Below are 22,475 nucleotides of genomic sequence, written 5' to 3'. Positions count from 1 at the left end.
TTAGGGTCACACTGCTAAAAAATTTGCAAGTCAAGATTCTAGTGTGGCACGCCTGTCTCTGGAAGGCCTTGCCTTCATTCCTGCTTCTGTAGGCATTATCCTTTACAGAAAGTCCCCAGTGACCTAAACCTCTCATGTTGTCACATATATCTATACCCACGAGGGTCTAGGAGCCAGATGGTGGTGGTGGGGGGGGGGATGTTGGTGGTTACGGTTCATAGAGATATAAGGAGATGCATACATTGATTTTTAGCCTCAGGTAGTACTTAAAAATTGATTCTGTCCAGCCCACAGCACAATGGACCCAGATTTCTGGCTCCTTAGGTGCTATCCCAGGGGAAAAATGAGATTTTGGTGTACTGGGTGGTATCCTGACTCCCAGTCATTTAGGGAATGGAGAGCTTGATCACCTGGAAGGATAGGAGGGTCCTCTGGGGTCAGCTACCCCAACCCCCTTATTTTATAAACAAGATCCCCGGGACCCAGAGAAATAAGCTAGTGACTCACCCAATTTCATAAAAGTACCATGTATTAGAGATGGGACTTGAACCCGGATCATTTGACTCCAGAGACAGTTTGATTCTTTCCTTTGAGTTACTCGAGTGGGTTTCCAAGTGTTCTTTTTGATATTGCCACATGAGACATCAAACTAAAAAAATGAGATGCTTTCCCCAAGTATCTTTGGTTTCCCTATGTAAACCTATCATGGGTTTTTTATTCCTACATTCAACCCAAATTTGTTTGAATCCATTTAAGCACTTAGCACAGTGCCTGGCACACAGTGATCACTATACAAATGTTTATCACTGTCATCACCACCACCAGCACCACTACCACCACCACCATCATCATCACCACCACCAGTACCACTACCACCACCACCATCATCACCACCACCACCACCACCACCACCACCACCACCATCATCATCATCATACAACAAATGGGAAAAACATTCCTTAATATTACTCTTCACTGTGTAAAGAACTAGGACCTTCTCTTTACCTCAAAATTTCAGCTTCTATCAATGAAGGGGCTGGATTAGATGAGCTCTACCCATCCAGGGAGTCCTGCTAGCTTGGGGGTTTTGCATTCTATGGCGTCATTCAGACCTTGATGCTCTTATGATTCTAAATTGCTTCTTCTTCCAAGCTGTGTGAAGTGTATCTCAGACCCTCTGAGACTTCATTCATTAGTTTATGATCACTCTTCTTTATGTCTTTATCCCTCAAAGTCTTCTAAAACGAAAACAATAGAGCAGGAGAAAAAAACTGGAGAACTCTCATTTCATAGAGGAGAAACTGAGGGCCAAGGAAAGAGAGTGACTTGCTTAAAATGAAATACGATTGTGTATCAGGACCCAGAATAGTATCCAAGTCTTCTGATCCAGCTAGTCCACTGGCTTCAGCTCCTTCATTATCCTAGTAGCTCTCCTCTGCAGATAGTTTGAGTTCATCAATATTTTTATAAATATCTTTGATATCTTGATATCTTTTGTTATTTTTTACATCAGCAGAATTTCTCAGTATCCCTCCTTCTTTCCTCGCAGAGATCCATCCCAAATAACCAATATTATTTAAAAAAATAAAAGGAAGAAAAGGAAAATAAAACCTGCTAAGCCAATCCATAATGAAAAACTCAGAAAGTAAAAAGCAATGTTCCCTAGTCATGGACCTCCTACCTCTACCAAGGAGAGTGTTGTGGGGGAAGGATGTCTTCTCATAGTTCTTCTTTGGGGCCATGCTTATTCTTTGTAATTTGGCATCAATTTGTCAATACTGAAAGAGCTCCATTGCTGGCTCGAGCCTCCCCCTCTTTTTCCACTAGACTGGAAATGTAAAGAATTGACTACAGAGAAATCTGATTCTGTTGTTGCTGTCTAAGGTACCATCAGAATCAAAAGTCATGACATCATGGAATATCAGGGCTGGAAGGGACCTCAGAGAGCAAGTTCAAAACCTTTTCTTTCACAAATAAGGAAACCGAGGCCCAGGGAAGCAAAGGGGCTTGTCCCATATCCCATAGGTTCACCGATGAAAGCCAATGCTTCATTCAGAGGTTCAGTTATTCTGAAAACAGCAATCATTCTGGCCGATAGAATTGCCTAATTTTGTTGCTACTGTTTTTCCTTCCTGGGATGGATAGAGAGAGAAGCGGATCCTGGAAATTCTGCCCAGTTGCTCCTTAATTGGAGGAGTGACCGGCTTCATACAGCAATTTCATAGTTACTGTCTCTTTATCAGCAGGAAGGAGGCTCAAGGTCAGGGGGACTTCCCACCTTGGCTTCTGCCAAAGGGATTTTTCAATTTAGAAACCCCCTCTCTCCTTTCCCTTTCACAGATGCCTCTTCTTTTGGGGAGGGGGCAGGATCTACACTCCTAAGCTATTGAATACATTTCTCTCAGCTGTAATTTTCCCATATGGTCCAGGCAGTCACTCAAGCCTCACCAACTAGTCGAGGACCCAGGGAAAGTCTCTCACCCACCCCAACCTTCCCTGACATTTCTGGGGTGTGATGGGGGCCCTGGCACTTTCCCCTAGGATTTCCATGGTTAGTCTGCATACTGCAGCAAGAACTTGGCAAAGGTCATTATAAAGGACTATCTTTGGCTAGACTGCCAATCAACTGTATGTCAAAACGCCTTAGGGGGATAGAGCAGACACAGGTCATTTGCCAGACTCCAACTCTGGGGAGGCCAAGCCCCTCTATCATAGGATGCCCAGAGGGCCAGGATCTCTGGACTTCCCAATGATTTCCTCTTCTCCATTCCCCTTTCTCCAAGAATCCTTCCTTTGCTACTTCCAAACCCATTGTCTCATCACCTTATGTTATCAGTCATCAGTCACCAAATACATGTCCTTGGACACACAGGGTAGCCAACGTGCTGTAGAACACTGAATTTGGAGTCAGATGTCTTGGGTTCAAATCTTAACTCTGTTCCTTACTGTGTGACTTTAGCCAAGAGACTTTTCCTCAGTAGGGCTCAGTTTTCCCTTCTGCCAAATGAGGAGATTAAACTGACTTCTAAGGTTCCTTGCAGCCCTGAAATCCTACGATTTATAAGAGAGTTGGTTGTTGAGATCTCCATCTCCCCTAATCGTGCAGTTTAGTGGCATCAATGAATGTCCACTACATGTCCAGTATTGTTTTGGCCCTTGGAGAAGAGTTCATGTAACAGATACAGGGGTCCCTGTCTTCAAGAAGCTCAGTATCTTAGGAAAGTAAGATGTACTGTTAAACTGTTATTGATATCAAAACAGTAAATCCTGATTCTTTTCTCCCAACTTTTCCCCTTTCTATGCTCCAGGCTTAGCACAGGATCTGGTATATAGGATGTCCTTAGTAAATGCTGGTTTCCCTTCTTTCCTTCCTTATTTCCCAAACCTACTTCTCTTTTAAAATTTATTTTAAAAATTTTAAAAAATTATTATTGAGGTAAGGGCACCAGGTTCATAAACTCAGAATCATCTTTGACTGTTCAATCTCCCTCATGCCCCCATATCTCATCAGTGGCCAAGTCTTATCAATTCTGCTTCCATAATATCTCTTGTATCTACCCCTTTTTCTCCTCTCAGATGGCCATGATTTGGTTCAGACAACTGCAATAGCCTTTTTTTCCCCTTAATTTTATTTATTTTTAATTAATGAATAGCTACTTCCTTTTCCTATTACCCACCATAAAAAATTAAGAAAAAGAAAACTAAATTCTTGGGACAAATATGCATAGTCAAGTAACACAAATCCCCACACTCTCAGTCCATCCCTTTCTGTCAGGGGGTAGGTAGAATGCTTCCTCATAGTCCTCGGGAATCATGGTGGGTCCCCACATTTATCAGAGTTCTCAAGGCTTCTAAAGTTGGTCTTTACAGTGTCTTTACGCAGTTCTGCTCTTTTCACTTGGTATCTATTTGTGCAAATCTTCTCAAGTTTCTCTCAACACCTACCTCTCAACATTCTTCCAGCACCATCCTTCCACTCCATTCATAAGTCATAATTTGCTCAGTCATTCTCCAGAGGATGGGCACTCCCTTAGTTTCCACAGAAAGGTCCACTATAAATATTTTTGTACAAATGGGTCCTTATTAGAGAGAAGGGGGCTGGAATAAGCATTTATATGGCACCTATTATATGCCTTTAGAAAAAAACAAATATCTCATTTGATCCTCACAACAACCTGGGGAGGCAGGTACTATCATTATCCCCATTTTACAATGGAGAAAACTGAGGTAAAGAACACTTAAGTGATTTGACCAAAGACACACAAGTAGGGAGTATCTAAGGTTAGATTTGAACTCAGGTCTTCCTGAACAGAGGCCCAGAAGGTCTATCCACTGAGCCACCTGGGAGAATCATTTTCTAATTGCCCTTTTCTTCTCTCTTTTCCTTGGCTCCATGTCTGAAATGTTCTCCTGTCTCACCTTTCCAAGCTCAGTTCAAGTATGGCCTCCTACATGAAACACTTGTAACCCCCTTTTCTTCACATCCCCCACAAATCATTCCACATTTACCTTGGACACAGGGGATCCCACAAGTCTCAGGACAATCTCAAGCTTTAATAGCTTAAAACTGCACCCAAACTTTTGGGACACCCCATTTTGTATTTATATATCTAAGTATGTGTTCCTTCCCTCACCTCTGTCATGATGGAACCTAAGCTCCTTGAGGACAGGCACTGTCTTTGTATCTTCAGCACCCAGCAGGGCACCAGGTGGACAGCAGGCATTTAATAAATGCAGGTTGGTTGACATTTTTAAGGTTTACAAAGCATTTTCCATATATAACAACTTTATGCGTTAAGTAGCATGAATATTGTTATCCCCAATTTATCAATGAGGAACGCCTTTCACAGAGAGAATGAGTGACTTGACCAGGGTCATACAAGAGCTTGAAGAAGGGTAAATTTGGAACTGGAAAGGACCTTAGAGGCCCTTAAATTCAACAGCTTCATTTTCAAGATGAGACTCAGAGAGAGAGGACTTGCTTGAGTTCACACAGCTGGGATGGCCTGAGTCAGGATTGGAAACAAGTTCTTGTAGCCACTGCAGTTCAGTTGTACTCAAAGTGTGGTCCACTCAGGGGTTCCGCAAGGTCAAAACTATCTTCCTAACAATACTTAGGCCTTTTAGGGTGGCTAGGTGGAGCCACAGTACACAGAGGGCAGGGCCTGAAGTCAGGAAGACCTAAATTTAAATCCAGCCTCAGACACTTACTAGCCATGTGACCCTGGGCAAGTCACTTTACCCTGTTTGCCTCAGTTTCCTCATCTGTCAAATGTGCTGGAGAAGGAAATGGCAAACCACTCCAATATCCCTGCCAAGAGAATTCCATATTGGGTCATGAAGAGTCAGACACAACTGAAGTGAATGAACAACAACACTTAAGAATTTTAATTTTTAATATGGAAAATATTGATAGATATAACCCACATAAACAAAAGCTCTTTGTGTGGGGGGAGAGAGAGAAGTCCTCCATAATTTTTAAGGGTGTAAAGAGGACTTTGGACCAAAAAGTTCAAGAACTACTGCATTACACCATGCTGAGTTAACGATCATGGAACGATAATATAATTAACAGCTGGCATTTATAGAGTGCTTTAAAGTCAACAATGTGCTTTATATATGCTAACTCATTTAAACTTCGCAAAAGCCCTGAGAAGTAGGTGCAATTATTACTATCCCCATTTTACAGATGAGGAAACTGAGGCAAATAGAGGTTAAATGATTTGCCTGGGATCATACGGCTAGTGTTTAGGGCAAGATTTGAACTTAGGTCTCTTCACTCCAAGTCCCACATTTATAAACACTGAGCTAGTTAAGTGTCAAGATTTGAACCTGCAGGGTCCTGGATTCATAGGATTTAGAACCAGAAGGGACCTCAGTTGGGTCTTTTGACCCCAAGGCCAAGGATCTCAGAAGGCCATAGGACCTCAGTGGGCCAGGGTGCTCCCTCCATGGAGGAAGAGAGCCTCAAGCTGAGACTCAGACAGGGAGAAGGAGGATGAAGGACATCCCAGCTAGCAGTGCACACGGCTCATTTCACAATCCGGAATCATGAGCAAGCTCACCTGTTGGGCAGAGAGGTTTGGGTGTCAGAGTCCTTGAAGGCTGGCTTAGAAAGGCAGCACTGGAGGATTCTAAATTAGCAGGGCCTCTGACATCACTTAACCCAGCTCAGTCATTTTATAGATGATAAAACAAAGGCCTGGAGAGATTAAAGGTCCTACCCAAAGTCACACAGGTAGGAACATGGCTGGGATTTGAACCAGGGTCCTGATTCCAAAGACATAGGTCTTGAATGCCAAGTTAAGGATTTTATCCTAAAGGAAGAGGGGAGTCATAGTGAGATCTCTTGTGTGCTGAGTCAGTGACATCGTCAAAGACCTCTATCACAAGTGGGTGCTTTCAGAAGCCCCCTCCCTCAAGAAACTCTGGCTCCATGTTATTCAAATTTGCCTCATCTCTAGACTGAGGGGGCTGGACTAGCTGACTTCCAAGGTCTCATATAATGAATGCTGATTAATTGATTGATTGATTGATTCTCAATCTGGCCTTCCACCAATTGATAAATTCACTTGGTAGAGACATTCTGACCTTGGCAGAATCTGAAGCCAGAGATGAACTTTGCTTCCTAGGAAATAATGATAATAACAGATAACATTTCTAAAGATTTGAAAGGTTTACAAAGCACTTCACAAATATTATCTGCTTTGATCCTCTAACTACCCTGAAAAGTAAGTCACATAATTAACTCCATTTTATAGATAAGAAAACTGAGGCGAGAGATCAAATATTTATCAAGTGTTTCCTGTATGTTAGGCAGCTAGGGGGCAAAGGGAGTAGAACATTAGGCCTGAAGTCTAAGTTCATATCTGACCACACCAGTAGTGTGACCTTGGGCAAGTCACTTTACCCTGTTTGCCTCAGTTTCCTCATCTGTAAAATGAGCTGGAGAAGGAAATGTTATACATCATGATTCTGACAGGTTAGAATCAGGTATATATTTCTGGTATATATTCTGATATGGATGAATATATCATGATGTAAAGTGATGTATATTGTGTATTATGATATGTATCATTTTATATCTGATTCTGATATATATCAGAATATATCAAAATAATAATAATATATCAGAATCAGACCTAAAACTATGTACGTATACATATGTACACACACACACACACACACACACACACACATACACACATATATATATATATATATATATATATATGTGCTTCTGAAGGACAGGGACTTTCTTTTTATTAATTGTATCTCCAGGGTTCAGCACCGTGCCTGGCACACTGGAGGTACCTAATAGATCTTTACCGGATTATTGGACTTTGGTGATAGTAGGGAGCCAGTGGAATTTAGAAGGAGGGGGGTTAACATGGTCAGATTTGTGCTTTAGGTGAAGTGACTTGTCCAGATTCACCCAGGTAGTAAATGCCCAAGTCAGATACTGAGCTCCGGTCCAATTCCAGCACTAAAGCCACCACCCCTACCACCTAGCTGGTTTCTTCTAGATCGTTAAAGATTTAAATCTGGGCCCAACCCCAAACTCCAAAAATGGACTGCAACAACAGTGACCTCTAGTGAAAAAGGTGAGGTCCTTCACATTGGGCCCTTCCCCCACCTTCCCTTCCAATCAACAGCTCCCTAATAGTCCTGCAGCGGGATGTAGGGCATGGGAGCTCAGCCAGTGACTCAGTTACTGATGATGGTCATTCAGCAAATTGGACAGACAAGGGATTCATTAGGAGCCTTTCTTAATGTAATGACGAATTCATTGAATTCTGATAAGGTCACCCTTTAGTAGGTGGGATAAATTGTGGCTGATCTCTTGTCAGGCTGACTCGGAGTCATAGTGGATTAAATTAATAATGATTAATTGGGTCTCCTGCAAGCTGAAAAGCTGAAAACGCCAAGCACTGTGCAAGGATTAGAGAGGCTGCCTGACTTCTCTCTCTCTCTCTCTCTCTCTCTCTCTCTCTCTCTCTCTCTCTCTCTCTCTCTCTCTCTTCCTCCCTCCCCTCTCTGTGTCACACAGCCCCTCCCTTCGGATGATGGTCACTCCATGGAGGCACATGGTGGGAGGGGGCAAGGGAGCTAGCTCCCCCAGCAGACTCTGGTGGTGGGGTGTCAATTATCTCCGTCCCTCAGCAGGGGGATGCCCAGGAGACTCTCTGGTCTTAAGATCTATGGACTATGTAGGATAATCCCCTCCTGCCCCCTGAAATCCAAATTGCCAGTTTTTGCCTGGTAGGCACATAGTCACCACTGGCCAGAGGCGACTGATGAACCCCAGGACACATGGCCAACGTTATTTGTCAGCACAAGGAGCTTGGCCCGCGTTCAGCCCTATGAGCTGACTTCTTATCACAGGGTAGCCAGCAGCTTCCCTTTCTGGAAGGAAAACAACAGAGTCAGAGGGGGTTAGCAGGGTGCTGCTGGTGACACCCCCCTCGGACAGCTGAAATGAGTTTCCAGGTTGGGGGTGGAGGTGGGAGGGGCTGAGCAGCGCCACCCAAACTGTCTCGAGTCCCTGGAGAGAGGATCAATATGGTGGAGGACAAAAGACTCAGGAACTTGAATGAAAATCTGTTGTCCCGTGCTTACAAAGGCTGAGCTCTATCACAGAAGGGCAGGATCATAGAATTAGAGGTGGATGGGACCTTAGAGGCCTTTGAGAACAACTGTTTCATTTCATCTGACACGGCTAACAGACATCTAAGGCAAGACTTGAACTCAGGTCCTCCTGACTCCAAATCCAGTTCCCCATCCATGCCTGCCATTGTTTCTAAGCAGCAAGGTATACACTTGCACTTGGTTTGTAACCCAAGGTGCCAGTGTGTAAAATGGATTTCATAAGTCAACCAACATTTATTAAGCACCTACAACATGCCAAATGCTGCACTATAAAAAGAGGAAAAAGGCAGTAGTTGTCCAGTCTAAACTCCAAATCCGCTTCTTCAGCTGCCTTCAGGATGCCCCACCAGCCCCCCATTTCCAAATCCAAAGCTTTTTCTCTCTAAATCACTAGTCTCCCTCCTCTGAACCCTCCTGTTTAGTTGTTAACCTCCTCTCTAAACTGTGACTCCTGGGAGTGATGGTGTGAGAAGAAGATCGTGGTATCAAGCAGCGACATCTCTCAAGAGCTGCTCATCTGACGAGAAGGGAAAGAAAACCACCCAAACCTAACACGGAGAGGAAGCACTGTGGGCAGGAGCTGCTGGGGAAGGCCGCAGATTTCCTGTTGATGAAACTCTTTCTGATCTCGACTCCCCAGTTTCTTTGGGAGAGCAAATGCTTCCAAATTCAGAATTCCCTTTGGAGACCCAAATGGTGCCTGCCTCCCTCTGTCCCCTAGTGGTCCAAAAGACAGCCCATTGTCCTTTTGCAGAGAAAGCAGGGCCTGCTGCTGCCCTGGAGGACAGAGATGAGCCTGCTTCTCATTTCTACATCTGTAAAACAACCAGAATCCTCCACGACCTCCCGAGGGAGGCTGGAGAAGGAGCTGACAATATGAAAGAGGTCAGTTTAAAAATAAAAATCGCTGTCAAACTCCAGGGCAGTCATCCTGCCCTTGATTTGGTTCAGATTAAGCAAAGGCCAAAAAAGCGAAGCTTTTGGGTCTCCCTGCAGGTACAGCCCAAACCTAGGGGATATGTCTGGGGCACTAGGGGAGGACAGGAGGCAATAGGGAGATGTATGACTGTAAATCTATGTCTAGGAGGGAAAGAGGGAAAGAAAAATGCAGGAGACCCCACAGGCTAGAGTAATGGTGCCTCTGAAAAGGAACTTTACCTTGAACCAAGTGTTACATTTTGATGGTGAGAATTTCCCTCCACCTTGAGGAGAGAGTGGTGTTGGGGAAAGCACCTGTTTTGGGTATCTGGAGGTTAGTTTTGCTGCCATCACCCATATGCTCTGCTACTTTTGATGAGTCGGAGTCTTTGGAGGCTCGCTCTCTGGAGGAGACCTTCAAAGTCATTTATTCTAGACTTCATTTTACAGCTGGGAGTCAGGAAGATCTGACTTAGAATGATGCCTCAGACACTTCTAAGCTGTGTGACTACAGCAAAGTCCATTGACCTTGCTTAACCTCAGTTTCCTTACCTGTAAAATTCTGTTCCAAAGATCTTAGGTCAGTTTTAAGCCATTAAAACTTTAACAGTTTAAAAATACACTAAGTTTTTGGAGTATATAAAGGACTTTGTAAATCTTTAAGCTGTATAATCTATATATAGATACCCATATTTATTATATATCTATCTACCTTGATATATCTGTTTATATCATAGTGCCTGACATATGGTAAATGCTGCAGACATCTTAGCTATTATTATTTTATGTATATACGTATAAGTTCATATGCTTGATTGTTCAGTCGTTTTCAGTCACGTCTGACTCTTTGTGACCCCTTTGGAATTTTCTTGGCAGAGATACTGCAGTGGTTTGCCATTTCCTTCTCCAACTCATTTTACAGATGAGGAAATTGAGGCAAGCAGGATGAAGTGACTTGCCCAGGGTCACGCAGCTAATAAATGTCTGAGGCCAGATTTGAACTCAGGAATTCCTGACTCCAAGTCCAGTGCTGTGTGTGTGTGTGTGTGTGTATAAACTAGTTGCTTATTATTATTACAAATAAGGAAACTGAGGCCCAGGACACTCACAGGATGACAGAACTAGAGCAGGAAAAGACTTTGGATTCTGGCTAATCTAACAGCATCATTTTATGGAGAAGAAATCTGAAACCCAAGGAGACAAATTGCCTCCCTGACCAAGGTAACACTCCACCGGAGGTGACATTTGAACCCAGATTTCTGATCCCATAGCCACCTCTTTCCCCAAGGCCATAGTAGAGGAGCTGAGATGTTACCCCAGATCTTCTGACTCTAAATCCAGGGGTTTCCTCAAGTCCAATTTCCTCTTTTGTAAAATGAGAGGGATTCTTAACCTTGTAGTTTGGGAACTTGTATTTTTTATGTTTTGTCATCTGTATTTTGATATAAGTGATTCCTTCTGTAATCCTACACATCTTACTTTATGGTTTGAAAACCATGGTTCTGAGAAGGCGTCCATAGGTTTCACTTATGCCAGAGGGGTCTACAGCACAAACAAGGTTAAGAAGCTCTGGCCTAGAGAGTACTTAAGGTCCCTTAGGTAAATGTGTCTGTCACTTTAACTTCTATCATTCCAGTGAACTCAGTCTATACTATTGTCATTTCTAGAGAAGCAAATGAAAGAAAACATTAGAGCATAAAAATGCAATCCTTTAATATTGACCCCCTGGAGTGTGTCTAGAGGAGGATTTACCAGGATAGTCAAGTGTGTACTAGTCAGGGGATTGGGGGTCCAGAGGCCTGCCCTTTGAGGAGGCAGCTTTTCCACTATAAGCCAGAAGCTTTGTCACTTAGCTTTTGATGTTCTTTCTAAAATGATGGGAGTTGGATGAGATGTTATCTGAGGTTCCATCCAAATATAACAGCCTTGGGGAGCAGGGAGAAACAGCTTAGGGAAGGGAGTGTTGAGTTAGGCAGGAAATATTTCATGGGAGGAGGGTGACTCTTCTCAGTGCTTCCCTGGGTGGAAACTAGGGGGACCTGGCTTTGTCACTGGCTGGCTGTGTGACCTATCTCTTGTTTCTGTGGGCCTCAGTTCTTTCCTCCACTCAATGAGGGAGATATTTCTCTCTCTCTCTCTTTTTCTCCCTTCCTCCTTCTGTTTCTGTCTCTCTCTCTCTCTCTCTCTCTCTCTCTCTCTCTCTCTCTCTCTCTCTCTCTCTCTCTCTCTCTCTCTCTCTCTCTCTCTCTCTCCTTCCCCCTCCCCTCTCTGTCTCCCCTTTCTCTCTACTCCCCCTCCTTCTCCCTTTTCTCTCTAGTCACTGAGAGATTCCAAACCACTGCTCTCAATCTCCTAATTAGGCTTCAGACCTTCAGCATTAGAGAAGCATCTCCATCTGGCTCTGTCTGGGTGAGAGGAGGGGGAGCAAGCGGGGAGCCCATTGAGCCCGTGGAGGTCACTAAACAACCAGCAGCTGCCTGTACCTTGCCTTGGGTCTTGCACACATACTGAGACCCCAGAGCTACACTGCATAGTCTGAGACCCAAGTCCCCTGGACCCCAGGGGGCCACTGCCACTCCCTGTCCTCAGCATCCTGAGGCCCTAAGGCATAATCCTCCCTGCTCTTTGCCCCATAACTGGTCCTCCCCATCTAAAGACAGATTTGTGAGTCTCCCTGTTAATGCATCAGAAATTCCCCCAGGCCAGACTCCACAGGGAGAACACCGCAGGGGTCTGATCCCTGGTGCAGGGGCAGAGGCTTGCTTCCACATGTTTTATTTCATAGGTGGTGGCAGCAGGGTGTGGATGCCACCTCCCTGCCTGTGGAATGAAGCCCCTCGGGCAGAGTACCCAGACATGGTGGTCCCGCATTCAGTCTTCTCTGCTCACTTCCTACGTCTCATCAAGTACAGCTCAAGTAGTTTCAGCTGCGGTCTGTCTTTATTGCCAAGGACAGGAGAAACATCATTGGAGGATTTGTATAGGATTCTGTCTTCCTAAGCCACTCTCCATTCCCAGGATCCCATCACTCTGATGCTCCATGACTGGCTTCTGCCCTCCAACCAGCCAGCCAGCCAGCATTCACTGAGCTCCTATAAATACCAGGCATTGTGCCAAGATCTGGGGATGCAGAGAGGGGCCAAAAATATGGCCCCTGACCTCAAGAAGCCTAAATTTTAATGGAGGAGACAGTCACACAAGCAACTATACGCACATAAGATAGATAGTGATAAAGATAGAGAGACCAAGATAGATGGATAGACAGACAGACAGGGACAGAGATAGAGACTCACAGACATAGATAGAGACAGACAGATAGATAGACAGACAGATACAGATAGAGACAGAGATAGATATTCAGACATAGAGACAGATACTCACACACACAGACATAAATAGAGACAGAGATAGAAACAGAGGCAGACAGACAGACATAGATAGAGACAGATAGAGAAAGAGACAGAGATAAACAGAGAGACAGACAGATAAAGAGAGAGACAGAACAGAGACAGAGACAGAAAGAGAGAGAGATAGTGGAAGTGGAATGTAATATCAGAAGGAAGGATGGAGGATGGGGAGGGGACCACTAGATTCAAGAACTAGGAATCTTCTGTCACCTTACATCACCCTCTAAGCCACTAGCCAATTTGGGCAATTCCCTGAGGGTCATTTTAGAGTGAGACAGGAGAACATGGGACTAGGGGTCAGAAAATGTGAGGTCAAAGACTGGCTTTGCTACTGACTGCTTGTGTGGCCTTAGTGGTCAATAAACTAACCACCAAGTATTTATTAAACATTGACCATGCGCCAGGCGCTGGGCTAGGGGATGGACAAGTTACCAAACATGAAACGATCCCTATTCACAAAAAGCTTACATTCAAATGGGGGGGGGGGGGGGAGACAACTAGGACATAGATAAATATATACACTATCACCATAAAGTTAATATACACACATAATAGTCGAACATGAGGTGGTTTGGGAGGAGGGCACTAGCAACTGGGGGATCAGGAAAGGCTTCATTCAGAAGATGGCACCTGAACCACATCTCAAAGGGAGAGAGGGATGCAAAGGGGTTTCACTTTTTAGTGGGCAGGGCTTGGCAAACCCTTGCAAAGAAAGGCACTTTCCGAGCTCCTTGGAGCTGTAACAGGAGCAGAGAGACTGAGAGTCAGGTCGACTTGCCACTCTGGGAGGATGGCCAGAGGTGAACACATTTCCCAGCTAATGTGATGTAGGTTGATTTGACAGAGGCACTGTGTCCTGAACGAGGGAGGCGATGCCTCCAGGGTCCTTTGTCCTGGTCAGACTTACACAATCTGTTCACATTCCATTCTGGGTACCACGTTTCGGGAAGAACATGGACAAAGTGGGAGGTGCCCAGGCCAGAGGGATGGTGAAGGGACAGAAGACCATGACCTAGAAAGTCTGATGAACCAAAACAGAAGCCTGAAAAAGCGAGCAACAGGGTCTAATGGGAAAGAGCCCTGGATTTGGAGTGGGGGGAATAGATTCGAATCCTGCCTCTTTGGCTTTGGGCTAAGGACAAGTCTTTTTGTCTTTGCTTGCCTCAGTTTCCTCACTTGAAAAGTGAGTGGGGTGACATGAGAGCTATCTTCAGGAATTTAAATAGCATAATTCAGGGACTAAATGACATAATGTCATGAAAGAATTAGACTCGATGAGCTTAGCTCCAGGTGTCAGAAGTTGTAGGAGGTAGATTTGGAGTCCATGTCAGAGGTGTCCCCCAGGTGACCAGGTTGCCTCTACAGGTTACAATAGCTAGCATTAATATAGTGCTTTGGGACAGCTGGAGGGTTCGGCGGATAGTGCCAGGCCTGGAGTCAGAAAGACCTGAGTTCAAATCCAGCTTTGAATACTCACTTGCTTGTGACCCTGGGCAAGTCACTTAACCTGTGTTTGCCTTAATCCTCTGGAGAAGGGGATGGCAAACCACCCCAGTATCTTTGCCAAGAAAACCAGAACAACAACAATAACATGGCATTTTAAGGCTTCCAAAGCACTTTACAAAGATTATCTCATCTACTCCTCACCATAACCCTGGGAGGCAGGTGCTCTTTGTTGTTGCGGGTGTTGAACCATTTTCAGGCAAGTTCAACCCTCCATGACCGCATTTGGAGTTTTCTTGGCAAAGACACTGGAGTGATTTGCTATTTCCTTCTTCAGTTCATTTTACATATGAGGAAACTGAGGCAAACAGAGAGAAGTGACTTGCCCAGGGTCACACATCTACGAAGTGTCTGAGGCCACATGTGAACTCAGGACTTCCTGACTCCAAGCCCAGTGCTCTATCTACTGCACTACCTGGCTGCCAAGGTGCTATTAATGTCCCTATTTTACAGATGAGGAAATAGAAGTTCAGTAACTTGCCCAAGGTCACCCAGCTAGCAAACTTCTGAGCTTAGATCTGAACTCAGGTCTTCCTGACTTTAAGCTCAGTGCTCTATCCACTGCACTACCTAACTGCCCAAGGGCTATTAATATTCCTATTTTGCAAATGAGGAAACTGAGGCAAACAGAAGTTCAGTAACTTGCCCAGGGTCACCTAGCTAGTAAGCTGCTGAGGGTAGATTTGAACTCAGGTCTTCCTGACTCCAGGTCTAGGACTGTAGACATCTGACCATTTAGCCGCCCCTGGTGAGACTGCTTTCATTTGATATCCTTAGCAAAGGCTGGATGCCCAAAGATTAGGGATGTTACAGAAGCGACTTCTCTTCTGCTTCAGGTTGGGAGGTCTCTCACACTCTGGGAGGTCTCTCACTCTCTGAGATTCTGAGATCAGTCCAAGCCCCATGCCGAGAAAAAGCCCCGACAGACCCATAAACACACAGGACTCCTCTCCTGTCCAAAGCCTAGGCTGCAGCCTCTCCTGCCATTTCTGAGAGCTCGGGCTGTGACTCTTCAGCAGCAAACAGTGTCTCTGGGGAGGCAGACGCTTCCCTCCTCCCCCAGGGCTGTGTTGTATAAACAGAGCTGCACCTGGTTAATTACTTTAAAAGCCTACGAGGCCTCTTTTGTCAATGCAAGGGGAGGGGGAAGGATTAGCAGCAAGCAACCCCTTCTCACCACTAAAGCATCACCCGCTAAATAGGGTCTTTCAGTTTCAAAGAAATGGATTAGGAAGCCTTTCCGTAAAGCATCCTCCCTACAGGCTTGGGATGCAAATACAGGTAGCCTTCCTACAGTAAGGGTGCCGGGCAGTCACCTCTACCCTAAATAGGAATTCAATGGATGAAGGCTGTTTTCACTTGCAGCTACTAGAAACTGAGCCTCAGTTTCCACACCCCTCATCTAAAATGGAGATAATATTTATTCCAATGACCTCAAAGATTCAGAGCTTTTTAGGATTCCTCCTTTCTCCTTCCTTTATCTGTCATGGAAGGAAAGGAATTCCGACCTTGGAAAAAGAGAGACTTGGGTTCACATCATCCCTCTGATACTTATTGGTTGTGTGAGACTGGGCAGGCTGCTTCATTTGCCTCTCTAAGCCTCAATCTGCCCATCTAAAAATGGGAGAATAATCCTGGCACTGCTTACCTTACAGAGTCGGTATGGCTGCTGTTCAGTCATATCTGACTCTTCGTGACCCCATTTGGGGTTTTCTTGGCAACGATACTGGAGTGTTGGCCATTTCCTTCTCCAGCTCATTTGGCAGATGAGGAAACTGAGGCAAACAGGGTGAAGTGACTTGCCCAGGATCACATAACTAGGAAGTATCTGAGGCTGGATTTGAACTCAGCTGTCCTTGACTGCAGACTTGGTGCTGTATCCACTTGTTGCCCCAAGTCTTTAATCGATTATTATACTAACTCATATTTCTTTAGTCTTAAAGTATTATATGAGTGCCTGCTATTATTTACAAAGTGCTTTACTCACACGGGCCCTTAAAATAGTTAATAAGAATATTATTATTCCCATTTTATAGATAAGTACTTTCTGGTGAGGCTGGTACCTGGGATAGACCATGCAGCGGAGTTGAAAGAGCCCTAGATTCTGACCACCAACCGAGGGAGGGTACAGTTCGTATTGCCTGGTTCAAATGCACTGACTTCAATCATTGGGGGTCACTCGACTTAGCAAAGAGGTTGACCTCGGAGATGTGTAGGGAGAAGAAGATCACATAACCAGGATTTAAAGTCCAGTTCTTCCTTATTAGCTGTATGAGATCGGGCAAATCATGAGCCTGTTTCCTCCGCTGTAAAAATTAGGGGATGTTAGGTGACTTGACTGGGTTTGCTGAGGTATCCGATGCCAGAGTATGGACTGGAATTCAAGTCTTCTCGGTATTCTTTCCACTATGCTGATCTAGGGGTAGTGAGGTGATACAGTGGATAGAGTGCTGGGTCTGGAGTTAGGAAGATCCAAATTTAAATCCAACCTCAGACACTCGTTTGCTGTGTGACTCTGAACAAGTCACTTAACCTTGTTTGCCTCTGTTTTCCCATCTGTCAAATGAGCTGCAGAAGAAAATGGCAAACCATTTCAGTATTATCTCCAAGAAAACCCCAAATGGGGTCACAGGGATTTGGAAAGAACTCAATAACAACCACAAACGTTAGTCTATCTCCTAATTCCAAGGTCACTTCTCTTTTCAATGGACCTTGGTGTCTCAGTGCTCAGCAGCGTTACTAGATACGGAAAGGGACACAAGAACAGAGACATATATCTTACCCTCAAACAGCTTACAGTTCAGCTGGGGAGATGAGGATAACGTACATGAAAGGGTGCTGAGGGATATGAGAAGTGTGTCTAAAGGAAGGAGAAGCTGCTATGAACCAGGAGGGCCGGAGAAGACCTCAAGGATGAAGAGTCTTTGATTCTGTGGACAGGGGCACTCCCTCCACTGATGGCAGCTAGGTGGTCCAGGTGCCGGACCTGGAGCCAGGAAGACTTGGCTTCGTGTACAATGTCTGGGTAACACTGGGAAAGTCTGACAACTTTCTTTCTGCCTCAGTTTCTTCATCCATAAAACGTGGCTAACAATAGTACCAATCTCCCAGGATTGTTGCTGTGAGGATAAAACGAAATACCATGTGTAAATTTTAAAGCACTATGTGAGTGCTAGCTATTGTCTCATCACCACCACCACCATCATCATCACTTTAGTAGCAGGTATTGAATAATTACTGAGTTGGAAAGATCCAGTGAGGCGCAGGACCACCAGGTCTTATCTTTTGCCCTGCTTCTATGCACTATAGTCAGTTGATCAACAAACATTTATTAAGTACCTGTTATTCATCAGGCACTGTGATAAGTCCTCTAGCACTGTCTTTCCTTCCTTTCCTCCCTTCCTTCTTTCTTTCCCTCCCTCCCTTCCTTCCTTCCTTCCTTCCTTCCTTCCTTCCTTCCCTCACTCCTTCCTTCCCTTCTTCCCTCCTTCCTTTCCTCCTTTCTTCTTCCCAACAAATTGGGGATAAACATCTCTGAACTTAGCTTGGCCCTCTGAGGACAGGGTCCTCCTTGGATTCTTTCCCATAAGCCCCTTGAGGCAGGGAAGGTTTCCTCTTTGCCTTGTATCCCCAGCATCTAACCCAGGGCCCTTCATACAGTAGGTGACTTCTATTGGCAGATCTTGGCAGAGCTCAGGCTCTGGAGAGCCTAGGCTTAGGATGCCCCTGGAGGAAGCTTTGAGCAGAGGTTTTGAAAAATGGAGAGGAGAGAATTGCTCAGAACTGAATTATATTAGACTGAGGTCAGCAGACTCATTTCACTTGTAACCTTGTTAAGTCCTCTTGGTTTCTATTTATCACCCAGCCACCTGTTCTCTCCTCCTACTTCTTTGCTGGGCCTCCTTCAGAAGGCATCTCCACAGACAGATCTCCCCTCGGGATCTAGGGGGCCCCAATCCCAGCATGCTTTAACCCATCCCTCTGCTTGATCAGCTGCTGGAGCCAGCAGGGGTGGGGAAGACTGGGAAGAGGACCAGGAATCCTGGGAGGCCAAGCCAGCCACAGGATTAAGGCCACACACAATGCGAAGCCACCGTCCTTTCTGTCCTGCTGGCCTGTCCACTCTTGAGCCAAATCCACCATCTCCCCCCTGCCCTTACCCCAAACCCCAAGCCAGATCCAGACAGTGTTCAGAGACAAACAATTCACCCATTCAGAGTCCAGACAGGCTGGAGAATAAGAGGTATTTGGGGGTGAGGAGATGGGGAAGGAGACCAAGATGACACAGTTTACTCTAAGGAGGGGAGGAGGCAGATCTCTTGAAAGAGAAAGCCCAGAAAATGTCTCTTGGTTCCTCTGGAGAAGAAAAAGAACCCCCTTCCCCACAAGGTTTCTACAGATCAAACAGATACAATTACTCTATTGTGCGAGAGTGAACCTTGGGTTTGAGTTTGTTTCAGCAGCAGGGAAAGCTGCCAGCTGATCTTGGCTTCCTCACCTGGTGTTTCCACATGCCACCCACCTCCTCTCCTGGTCCTTGGCCCAGGCCTCATACCACAGGGGCAAGAACAGGCCCTATCTGTATCTATTAGGTGCCCCAGGGGGGATAGGCAGCACCTGCTCTGAAGGGGACTGTCTTCCAGGTCCCTGTTCTGATTTGAATGGAGAGGGGCGAGGAGAGAAGGGCAGGCTGGGTCCTGCCAGTGCCCCTTTTATACTGGGAGCCCCAGGTGTTTTGCTGCTGAGCAGATTTTTGCCAAGTTGGCCATGATGAGATGAGGAGAGATTGGGAAATGAGGTCAGATGTTGCCTAGGTACAAGACTGGAACCATGCTCAACTACTCAGAAATCTGATACATCACTGATGGCTGATGGCACACCTGGGTAATGTGGTGGTTAGCAGCAAAGATTTTTACCAGCCCTCATGCAGCTTACAACCTGGGTCTGAGATTAAGATACCTGCATGGAAATAACAGCTTGAGACATCCTTGACTGAGGGTTAAGTGTACCTAGCTGGTGCTCGGAAGAAGAGGAGGACTTTGAGGAGAAGATGGGATTCCCAGTGGACCTTGAAGATGGACAGCATTCAGATAGATGGAAAGGAGGGTGTAGGTGTAAAATAGAGGGGTGCACCCTGCTTGACCTTCTTGGAACATCGGTGCCCATACAAGTAGCTCTCACATGAGACCTCAGGCATTCTTTTAAGGCCAGAGAGAGTCCAAGGGAAAAGTCAGGGTGTTTTTTAAACTCCTCTATGCCAGGAAAATGGGAGTACAGTCATGGGACTGGAAGTGACCCTAGATGGCATCTAGTCAGATTCTCTCATTTTGCTGATGAGGAAACTATGGCCCTGAATGGTTCCACAGGTCATAAAGGTTGTGAGCTCAGAGGTGGGTTATTTAAACTCCCACCCTCCTTTCTCAGAGTCAAGGACCCCAGGAGACTCTGCTTCTACTTGTCCATAGGACAAGAAAAATCTCCCCTATGGATGCTCCTCCCCCTTTTAAACCTTCCCTATCCCTTTACTATTCAAGGAAGACAGCTAATGTTCATCTAGAGCTCCTCTGATGCTCCCAACAGCCCGGTGAGGTAAGTTTGATAGTTATCTCTCATTTCCAGATAAGGATATTGAGGACTCCACAGGTTATGAGTACAGAAGTCAGCAGCATTCAAATCGAGGTCCTTCTGGTTCCAAATGAAAGCCCTTTCCCCTCAACACTACATAGTTCTCAGGTCCCAATGTCACTGGTAATTGCTGACTCTCCACTGTGACTATCATGTTTCATAACAGAATCTTTGCTCCTCCCCAATCTCCCAAGTCTTTAGGAGAGAGGACTAGGCCGATATCACATACTCTTCTTCACCCACTGAACCTCCTCGGAAGTCTGTTCCTGATGCTACTCTCTATGGAGACCAAATTGGAAGAAGGGAGACCCCTGTAGATGGACCATTCCCTAACCAAGGAGGCCTGGGCCCATGACAGAGGTCCATGGAAAGGGTTTGTTCCTCACACCTGGGCCACCCTTAGCTATCTAATGCTTTCTTAGGACCAGGTGCTCCCACCCACCTCAATGAATAAATGAAGGCTTGGCAAGCCACTACTGAAAAGTTGCCAAGCTCTCTTCTAAAACAAGTCTCCAGAGCGTAGCACCACTTGAAAAGAGACACTTAATAAATGCTCTCTGCTTGTGGAGAAGCCTCCATCATACCCAGCCTTCTCTCAAGAAAGTGAGTCCTTAGAACTGTCCAAGGAGTGATGGATGAGACTGGAAGATACCTTCTGAAGTCAAAGGATTAGAGGAAGTACCCCCCCCCCCCCCGAATTGAAGATGTTGGATTAGGCGATCTTTGCTTTCCTCTCTGGATCCTCATGGTTAAACTCAGTTTCTTCATCCTTTCTTAATGGGGTTGGGGTAGAATTTAAAATTAAAAGGGTTCCCAGTCTTGAAAACTGATGAGATGTTCTCAAGGACATCACAAAATGGAGCAGCTTTTGTCTGAGATGGTTACCTCAGTAGTGACTTTTCCCCAGGTGAGGCAAGGAGGGATGAAGATGAGAAATGCACCGTCAGGGTTGTTGGTCAGTGTTTATAAAGAGGACTTAGAAGTGTCTCCTGGGTTCTCCCCAGGGCTTAACACTGTGCCTGGCACAGAGTAAGCAGTTGAGAAATGTGTTTTGACTGACTGACTCAACCCCAAAATATCCTTGTCTATTTTTAATGAAGTTCTTCCTTTAGAGGTTCATCTTTTGGGGTATATCTTGAAACATGGTAGAAAGGGCACTAATTTCAGAGTCAAAAGATTTGACTTCAAATCTTGTCTCTGCCATTAACTACCTGTGGACTCTATCAGTAATTACTACTAATACTAATTACCACTCATATCTACTAGTCTTACTACTACTACTTACTGCCACTACTACTACTACTACCTATTACTATGACTACTACTTACTACTAACACTACCATTATTGCTACTACCTACCACTATCCATTACTAGCCACTAATTACTACTATGACTAAAAATCACTATTACTACTACTTAATACTACCCAATACTTTCACTGTTAACTACCCCTCTTGCTACTTACTACTATTTACTACTATTACTACTACTACTAACACCACCACTATTACTACTACATAATACTACTCATTACTACTAACTACTAGCGTTATCTACCACTTATACTGCTACTTATTAGTATCTACTACTACCAATTACTACTAACCCTAACTAGCACTCTTATGACTATTTACTACTATTACGACTAACTAGTACTAACACTAACCACCACTATTACTACTGCATAATACTACTATTGCTACTACCACTTACTACTAACACTAACCACCACTATTACTACTACTTAATACTACTCATTACTAACTACTAACATTATCTACCATTATGACTACTACTTATTAGTATCTACTCCTATCAATTACTACTAACCCTAACTAGCACTCTTACTACTATTACTACTAATTACAACTAATATTAACTACTATTACTGCCACTTGCCACTATCTATTTCTATTACTATTAATATTATTAGATGACAAAGAGGCAAGCCCTGGTCAACAAGCGCCCCTTGAGGTTCTGACCAGCATCCATCAGGCCATTTAAGTGTAGAATCAATTAACAAGCCTTTATTAAATACCTAGGTGCTCTATTAAAATTCTGGGCCTTGGTAGAAGACAGTCCCTGTTCTCAACCTTCCTCTTTCCTCTTGATTCTGCTTTTGACAAATTAAACCGAGAGAAGACAATGGGAAGGCAAGGCTAAGGAGGGTTGGAGGAGAAGAGAAAATCCTCCTCCTGAGATTCAGTGGTGAAAACAAGAATAACTCGAAGAGACAACTGAGTGCCAGCCAGCTCTGAGCAGGAACCAGCACATCCCAGGGAGCCCCAGAGGAGCTCTGGCAAGCTACAGGTGGATAGCACCTAAAGGAAGGTAAATATGCCAAAATCCAGTGAAGCAGGAAGGGCTGAAA

The 22,475-nt window shown here is 44.9% G+C and overlaps 1 protein-coding gene across 4 annotated transcripts in view; it reads right to left on the bottom strand.

Moving 5' to 3' along the window:
* GSE1 (Gse1 coiled-coil protein) overlaps window positions 1-22,475 on the bottom strand; it is a 795,746-nt gene that overhangs the window by 538,723 nt on the left and 234,548 nt on the right. The gene's annotated exons all lie outside the window — the stretch shown is intronic.

Source organism: Notamacropus eugenii, chromosome 1 (assembly GCF_028372415.1).
Source record: "Notamacropus eugenii isolate mMacEug1 chromosome 1, mMacEug1.pri_v2, whole genome shotgun sequence".
NCBI lineage: Eukaryota > Metazoa > Chordata > Mammalia > Diprotodontia > Macropodidae > Notamacropus > Notamacropus eugenii.
Note: the sequence above shows the minus strand (reverse complement) of the source record. Positions and strands in the feature narration are given on the sequence as shown.